The following is a 7,102-nucleotide window of genomic DNA, read 5'->3' on the forward strand; positions in this document are numbered from 1 at the left end:
GGTGTCACCATTTGGCCAGGCTGGTCTCCAACTCCTGCCCACAAGTGATTGACCCGCCTCAGCTTCCCAAAGTGCTGGGATTACAGGCATGAGCCACTGCGCCCTGCACCCCCCCCCAACACTTTTTTTTTTTAAGAGATAGGTGGGGAGTCTCACTACGTTAGCCAGGTTGGTCTTGAACTCCTGGCCTCAAGCAATCCTCCTGCTTTGGCCTCCCAAAGTGCTAGAATTACAGGCATGAACCAGCGCCCTCAGTCCTCAAAATGTATTCTTTTTTTTTTTTTTTTGAGACGGAGTTTCACTCTTGTTACCCAGGCTGGAGTGCAATGGCGCAATCTCGGCTCACCGCAACCTCCGCCTCCTGGGTTCAGGCAATTCTCCTGCCTCAACCTCCTGAGTAGCTGGGATTACAGGCACACGCCACCATGCCCAGCTAATGTTTTGTATTTTTAGTAGAGATGGGGTTTCACCATGTTGACCAGGATGGTCTCGATCTCTTGACCTCGTGATCCACCTGCCTCAGCCTCCCAAAGTGCTGGGATTACAGGCGTGAGCCACCGCGCCCGGCCAAAATGTATTCTTAATCACCTCAATGAAAAAGCTACTAAAGTCAGGCATGGTGGCACAAGCCTGCAATCCCAGCTTCTCAGGAAGCCAGGGTGGGAGAACTGCTTGAACCCAGGAGGCAGCAGCTACAGTGAGCCAAGACTGTGCCACTGCCCTCCAGCCTAGGTGAGAGTGAGACCCTGTCTTAAAAATAAATAAATAAATATGTTTAAAATGTAAAAGTCTGGCCGGGCGCGGTGGCTCAAGCCTGTAATCCCAGCACTTTGGGAGGCCGAGGCGGGTGGATCACGAGGTCAAGAGGTCGAGACCATCCTGGTCAACATGGTGAAACCCCGTCTCTACTAAAAATACAAAAAATTAGCTGGGCATGGTGGCGTGTGCCTGTAATCCCAGCTACTCAGGAGGCTGAGGCAGGAGAATTGCCTGAACCCAGGAGGCGGAGGTTGCGGTCAGCCGAGATCGCGTCATTGCACTCCAGCCTGGGTAAAAAGAGTGAAACTCTGTCTCAAAAAAATAAGTAAATAAATAAATATGTTTAAAATGTAAAAGTCTGAGGAGTCTGACTTTAAAAATAGTACTGTTAAGAGAAACAAGAAAGATAAAAGCGTTGTCACCTGCTCTTATTCCCATTAAGAAGAAGAAAAACAGGTGAGTGCAGTGGTTCACGCCTGTAATCCCAGCACTCTGGGAGGCCAAGGTGGGCGGATCACCTGAGATCAGGAGTTCCAGACCAGCCTGGCCAACATGGCAAAACCCCGTCTCTAGTACAAATACAAAAGTTAGCTAGGCATGGTGGCGTGTGCCTGTAATCCCAGCTACTCAGGAGGCTGCGGCAGGAGAATTGCTTGAACTCAGGAAGCAGAGGTTGCAGTGAGCTGAGATCGCACCACTGCACTCCAGCCTGGGCAACAGAGTGAGACTCTGCCTAAAAAAAAAAAGAAGAAAGAAAAGTAATTTGTACATATTTCATATTTGCTTAAATCTGTGTAGATTCTCCCTGGCAGGAAACACTGGCTGTCTGTGAAGAGGCGAAGCTGGTGGAAGGCGTTTTTAGTTTATAGCATACTGTATATTTAGGGTTTTCTATCCTGTGCGTGTGTGGCCAATATTTTTAAATAAAATGTGCAAGAGTATTTTAAAAGCAAAAAAATTCTGGAGATAGGCACTAAGTGTGACAAGGTTCTGGGCAGTTTTTCACCATAAAGCTGTTCTGTGCAAGTAATTTGTGGCTATGTGTGGGTATTGTTTGTTGCTATGTGTGGGTATTGTTTTCGATAAACAATGTTTTCAAACGTGCAGCCTGCAGAGATTTACCAGTATGCCCTTCCTCCCACACAAACCAGTTTTCCACGTCCAGCCACTAGGGGGCAGAATGTTATCATACTAAAAAGCTTGGAGTCAGACGCACTTGGATTCAAATTCCAGCCCTTTCACACAGATAACAGTTATAAATTATGGAAAAAGTAGAAAACAGCTGGGCGCGGTGGCTCATGCCTGTAATCCCAGCACTTTGGGAGGCCGAGGTGCGCGGATCACCTGTGGTCAGGAGTTCAAGACCAGCCTGACCAACACGCAGAAACCCTGTCTATAAAAAAACAGCCGGGCGCGGTGGCTCAAGCCTGTAATCCCAGCACTGTGGGAGGCCGAGGCGGGTGGATCACGAGGTCAAGAGATCGAGACCATCCTGGTCAACATGGTGAAACCCCGTCTCTACTAAAACTACAAAAAATTAGCTGGGCATGGTGGTGTGTGCCTGTAATCCCAGCGACTCATGAGGCTGAGGCAGGAGAATTGCCTGAACCCAGGAGGCGGAGGTTGTGGTGAGCCGAGATCGCGCCATTGCACTCCAGCCTGGGTAACATGAGTGAAACTCCGTCTCAAAAAAAAAAAAAAAAAACACACCAGAGGAAAATCCAGTCTTCCTAGCTTAAGGAATTACAGCAAAAGGAAGGTGATAAACCCTGGAAAAGAGAAGATGGAGAGCGGCTACCCTGAAGTTTATATAAACTCTACTCAACTATCTAGCTGACTCTGAACCACATCTGACTGCATGGGTACAGCCAAAAAGCCCAGCTGAACCCCCCTCTCCCCTCAAAAAAGAGAAGTGAACTGAAGAAGTCTCACAGGAGAGACAGTTCAGTTAGAGTGCAGCCAAGTTGAAGGACTGCTTCGGAAGAATAAAACTCAATATTCTCCAGAGGAACATAACAGATTCCAGAGTTCCTATATTGTGTCTAATGCACAATCTAAATTACTCAACATAGGGGGGAAAAAACAGAAAATAAGACCCATCTCAAGTGAAAATATAATCAACGGAGACCTGAAATGACCCATATTAGAAGCAGAAGGTTTTAAAAATAGCTACTGGTCGGGCACAATGGCTCAAGCCTGTAATGCCAGCACTTTGGGAGGCTGCCAGGAGTCCAAGATTAGCTTGGCAACATGGCAAAACCTTGTCTCTGGAAAAAAAAAATTAGCTGTGTCCAATGGCCCATGCCTGTGTCACAGCAACTCAGGAGGCTGAGGTGAGAGGGTCACCTGAGCCCAGGAGGTCAAGGCTGCAGTGAGCCATGATTTTTCCACTGCACTGCAGCCTGGGTGACAGAGTGAAACCCTGTCTCAAAAAAAATTTTTTTTAATTTAAATTTAAGAATAAAAATAGGCCGGGTGTGGTGGCTCATGCCTGTAATCCTAGTACTTTGGGAGGCCGAGAAGGGCAGATCACCTAAGGTCAGGAGTTCAAGACCACCCTGACCAACATGATGAAACCTTGTCTCCAAAAAAAATAAAATAAATAAAAATAGCAAGGCGGGCCACAGTGACTCATGCCTGTAATCCCAGCACTTTGGGAGGCTGAGGTAGATGGATCAAGAGGTCAAGAGATTGAGACCATACTGGCCAACATGGTGAAACTCCATCTCTACTAAAAATGCAAAAACTAACTGGACATGGTGGCATGCGCCTGTAGTCCCAGCTACTTGGGAGGCTGAGGCAGGAGAATCGCTTGAACCCGGGAAGCAGAGGTTGCAGTGAGCTGAGACTGCACACCACTGCACTCCAGCCTAGGTGACACAGCGAGACTCTGTCTCAAAAAAAAAGAAAAGAGGCCGGGCACGGTGGCTCATGCCTGTAATCCAAGCACTTTGGAGGCCAAGGCGGGCGAATCACCTGAGGTCGGGAGTTCAAGACCAGCCTGACCAACATGGTGAAACCCCGTCTTAAAAAAAAAAAATAAAATAAATAAATAAGAAAAGAAAAATATTGGACTCCACACTGGTGACAGAGCAAGACTACATCTCAAAAAAAATTTTTTTTTAAAATAGCCATTCATCAGCTGAGTACAGAGGCCCTCACCTGTAATTCCAGTACTTGGGGAGGCTAAGGCTGTAAGATTGCTTGAGTCCAGGAATTCCAAAACCATCCTGGGCAACATAGTGAAATGTCATCCCACAAAAAATTTAAAATTAGCCCAGCATGTTAATTTGCAGTAGCTTTGAAGGTCTCTATTAAAAAAATAAATAAATTAGCCCAGCATGGCTGGACACAGTGGCTCACACCTGTAATCTCAGCACTTTGGGAGGCTGAGGCAGGCGGATCCCTTGACGCCAGGAGTTCAAGATTGCTTGCCAACATGGCAAAACCCTGTCTCTACCAAAAAATACAAAAAATTAGCTGGGTGCGGTGGTGGGCTCCTGCAGTCCCAGCTACTTGGGAGGCTGAGGCACAAAAATTGCCTTAACCCAGAAGGTAGAAGTTGCATTGATCCAAGATTATCCCACTGTACTCCAGCCTAGATGACAGAGCAAGACTCTTCTTCAAAAAACATTTAGCCCAGCTTGGTGGTATGCAACTAAGTCCCAGCTACTCGGGAGGCTGAGGTGGGAGGATCACTAGAGCCAGGGAGATCAAGACTACAATGAGCTGTGATCTCACTACTGCATGAGACCACACACACACACACACACACACACACACACACACACACGAAACTATTATAATAGCTACTATAACTATACTCAAGAATCTAAATGTTTATAATGCATAAAAGACAGGAAATGTCAATAAATACAATAATAAAAAGAATAAAGCTGGGCGCGGTGGCTCACGCCTGTAATCCCAGCACTTTGGGAGGCCGAGGCGGGTGGATCATGAGGTCAAGAGATCGAGACCATCCTGGTCAACATGGTGAAACCCCGTCTCTACTAAAAATACAAAAATTCAGCTGGGCATGGTGGCGCGTGCCTGTAATCCCAGCTACTCAGGAGGCTGAGGCAGGAGAATTGCCTGAACCTGGGAGGCGGAGGTTGCAGTGAGCCAAGATTGTGCCACTACACTCCAGCCTGGGTGACAGAGACTTCGTCTCAAAATAAATAAGTAAATAAAAATCAATAAGAACAACATGGAAATTCCAAAACTAGTAAGTACATTTGGCAAGTTCACAACATATTAATATCAGAATAGTCCTATTTTATATAATAGAAGCAAAAACTTGAAATATGAAGTTAAAAAGCATTTTCATTTGCTATAGCAGAAAAAAACCCCAAGATAGTTAGGGATTAATTTAACAACAACAAATAAGACCTTTACACTGAAAACTACAAAACATTGATGAGATCATTAAAAGACTTAAAGCAGGCCGGGCGCGGTGGCTCACGCCTGTAATCCCAGCACTTTGGGAGGCCGAGGCGGGTGGATCACGAGGTCAAGAGATGGAGACCATCCTGGTCAACAAGGTGAAACCTCGTCTCTACTAAAAATACAAAAATTAGCCAGGCATGGTGGTAGGTGCCTGTAGTCCCAGCTACTCGGGAGGCTGAGGCAGGAGAATTGCCTGAACCCAGGAGGTGGAGGTTGCAGTGAGCCGAGATCGCGCCATTGCACTCCAGCCTGGGTAACAAGAGCGAAACTCCGTCTCAAAAAAAAAAAAAAAAAAAACTAAAGCAATGTGGAGATATACCATGTTCATAGATTGGTAAACTTACTGTTAGGAAGATGCCATTTCTCTCCAAACTGTCTGTAGGTTTACAGTCTAACCCTGGGTTATGTCTATATCTTTTCCCAAGAAGAGAAAAAAAATCTACTAAATATGAGTTCTAATCCCCAGGTTAGTTTTGCCTGTTCTTGAATTTCCTTTTTTAAAATTAATTCATGAATTATTATTATTTTTTTAATTCAGTGTCCGTAGAGACTGTCAAAAATTGCCAATGCCGATTATATTTCAAGTCATCATGGTGGGGTATTGGGAAAAGTTTTCAATTAGCAATAATCGCACCTCGGATAAACCTTATTGGCTATGATACTGCCACTGTGCAAAGCTATGAATTATTTTTTTTTGTTGTTTTTTTTTGTTTTTTTTGAGACGGAGTTTCACTCTTGTTACCCAGGCTGGAGTGCAATGGCACGATCTCCACTCACCGCAACCTCCAACTCCCGGGTTCAGGCAATTCTCCTGCCTCAACCTCCTGAGTAGCTGGGATTACAGGCACGTGCCACCATGCCCAGCTAATGTTTTGTATTTTTAGTAGAGACGGGGTTTCACCATGTTGACCAGGATGGTCTCGATCTCTTGACTTCGTGATCCACCCGCCTCGGCCTCCCAAAGTGCTGGGATTACAGGCTTGAGCCACCGCGCCTGGCCGAATTATTTTTTTAATAGAGATGTGGTTTCTGTAAAAGATCAGCCCAGGCCGGCCCTGGACTTAAGCAGCCACCGGCCTCCCACAGTGCTGGGATCACAGGCGTGAACTCAAATACTCTATCCTCCTTTCTTTCTGATCTGTCTCCCTCTCTCTGGGTCTCTGTGCCCACCCCCCGGTCTCTGCCCCCCTCTCTCTAGGTCTCTGTCCCTCTCTCTCTGAGTCCCCATCCCCTGCTCTCCAGGTCTCTGTCCATCTCTGTCTTGTCCCACCAAATAGGGACCACCATGACCTGCCTGCAGGGGCCTGCACAGTCTGAACCGCTGCCCTGTCTTCTGTCAGTCCCAACCCGCTTCCCCAGGCTCATTCCCTTCCAGCCACCCGAGCCTCCTTGCTGATGCTGCCACATCAGGACCACTCCTGCCTCAGGGGCATTTTACTTACTCTTCTCTCTCCCTGGAATGCTCTCCCTCCAGAGCTCTCCATGGCTCCCTCCTTCACTCCATTTACCACCAAGACCTTTCCCGGCCACTCAGTCATCAGAATACTGCCACACAGCTACCCACCCCCCTGCTTCCCAGCGTCTGTCGCTCCATGCCGTATTTTAGGTCGCTGTGCCTCTTCTTCCCTACAGAACTGGAGCTCTGAGCGGGCAGGGCTTCCGGTCTGGTTTGTGTGCTGCAGACTCCAGGCTTTTTTCCTTTTTGTTTGAGACAGTCTTGCTCTATTGCCCAGGCTGGAGTACAGTGGTGCCATCTCAGCTCACTGCAACCTCTGCCTCCTGGGTTCAAGTGATTCTCCTGCCTCGGCCTCCAGAGTAGCTGGGATTACAGTCATGCGCCACCATGCCTAATATTTTTTTTTTTTTTTTTGAGACGGAGTTTAGCTCTTGTTACCCA

The 7,102-nt window shown here is 47.1% G+C and overlaps 1 long non-coding RNA gene and 1 other non-coding gene across 2 annotated transcripts in view; one reads left to right on the plus strand and one right to left on the minus strand.

The window, feature by feature from the left end:
• Positions 1–4,378, plus strand: part of LOC116540827 — a 21,626-nt gene extending 17,248 nt beyond the window's left edge. Inside the window, exon 2 of the long non-coding RNA XR_004264596.1 lies at positions 4,315–4,378. This is a non-coding gene — a long non-coding RNA (uncharacterized LOC116540827). The remainder of the gene's footprint in view (positions 1–4,314) is intronic.
• A 1,365-nt stretch (positions 4,379–5,743) lies between these two features.
• LOC116540863 lies at positions 5,744–5,884 on the minus strand. Its single transcript, XR_004264615.1, has one exon. It is a non-coding gene; the product is annotated as a U4 spliceosomal RNA (small nuclear RNA).
• Positions 5,885–7,102: the final 1,218 nt, after the last annotated feature.

This window comes from Sapajus apella, unplaced genomic scaffold (assembly GCF_009761245.1).
Source record: "Sapajus apella isolate SASKATOON/1434 unplaced genomic scaffold, GSC_monkey_1.0 scaffold144, whole genome shotgun sequence".
Taxonomy (NCBI): domain Eukaryota; kingdom Metazoa; phylum Chordata; class Mammalia; order Primates; family Cebidae; genus Sapajus; species Sapajus apella.